This window comes from Notamacropus eugenii, chromosome 2 (genome assembly GCF_028372415.1).
Source record: "Notamacropus eugenii isolate mMacEug1 chromosome 2, mMacEug1.pri_v2, whole genome shotgun sequence".
Classification (NCBI taxonomy): domain Eukaryota; kingdom Metazoa; phylum Chordata; class Mammalia; order Diprotodontia; family Macropodidae; genus Notamacropus; species Notamacropus eugenii.
In genome coordinates, this window is record NC_092873.1 from 377300006 (window position 1) to 377301711 (window position 1706).

Consider the following 1706-nt stretch of genomic DNA (forward strand, 5'->3'; position numbering starts at 1 on the left):
TCTCCCAGGAGAAAAGAAAAAAGTGAACCGATTATGAAACCTGACACAGTTCAGAAAGAACCTGCATAAGCAGTCAGACACACCCAGTGAATAAACTCAGGTGTTTGACTGGGAAGGAGACTGTTGCCTAACCCTACCCTGATCATTCCTCAAACTTCCTCTTCTCCCATTCCAAAAAAAAAAAAAATGAAACCAAAACTTCAGGCAACAAAGCAAAAGAGAAGTTATATCTACCCTTTGGAAATCATTTATCTCAAAGTGAAATTCTCTACTAAAACCTTGGGCCAAGAGAGCAAGTGAGGAGGGTTGTGAAGTCAGATCATTCATTCCCCCACACACTACAATCAACATCACTGGTAGGAGTGGGATGATGAGGGCGGGAAATCCCAGATTTCAAGTGGGAACTTCACATTACTTCATAAGAATTTATTCTAATGTGAGAATTGTCACTTCCTGCCCACCCCCTTAAACCTCAGTGGCAAACCTACACCTTAAGCCAATCACACCAGGGAAATCAGACACATCTTTTGCCCCACAACCAACACAAATGAATTAATTAATAAATAAACATTTATCGTGCACTTGTTTCTATGTAAGGCATATGCTAGAAGCTGGGGCAACAAAGATGAAAATTATAAATGACGTAAGAGATTACATCTTACTGAGGGATAGTACAAATAAACAGATAAATATGAGAATATATGAGGGCTGATCACTAACAGTTAGTGAAAATCAATGAAATAAAGGGTGTGAAATTGTGAAAAGCACTTCGAAAAGTATAAAGTCATTCAAATATCGTTATCATAATCATAACAATATAACACCTGGAAACACTTTTCAATTCACTGAATTGATCTCCCAGGCAAGGCTAACCCAGTTTCAAAGGACTCTGGACCACCTCCATTTAAAATCATATCCCACATCCATGCCAGGTTTTCACCTTTAATAATCAAAGTAAAAAAAAAGAATGGTAAAAAACAAATCCACAATCACATGAATGTTCTAAATTACTAATAATAAGTGAAATGTACAACAGAATAATCCTAAAGTTTCACTTCACACCCTGCAAATTAGCAAGTATGACCCAAAAAATGGCAATAGTCAATGTTGGAGGGGGATTATAGGTATATAAATACATTGTTGGTGGAACTGAGAAATGATAGGTGCCCATCTGTTGAGAAATAGCTAAACAAATTGTGGTACATGAATGTAACGGAATATTACTACAGTATAAGAAATTATATAGGTGAGAAACACAGAAAAGATGGAAAGATCTACATGAACTGATTAAGAGTGAAGCCAAGAAAGCAATATACACAATATGCAACCACATAAATGGAAAGAATAATTTTTATGCATTGAACAATTATGAGATTAACAAATTCCCCCATCTTTTCTCCCAGTTTCCCTTAATGTTCATTTCTTCCCTTCCCTTTTCTTCTTTCTTACAGTTTCTTCAAAACATTAAAAAAAAAAAACTATGTCTTTTGTCTTAAATGACTACCTCTCTGACTCCTTCTGACATTGATTCCAAAAGAATATTTTATCATCTATCCTCTCTATTATAATAGACAGTTCAGTTCATCCCAATAAAGTCCCTTCTGGATCATTCACTTTTAGTTACCTTTTTATTTTCTTCTTGACTTCTGTATTTATATTCCAAAGTTCCTTTTTTTAGCTCCCATTTTTTCATCAGCAAGTTTTTA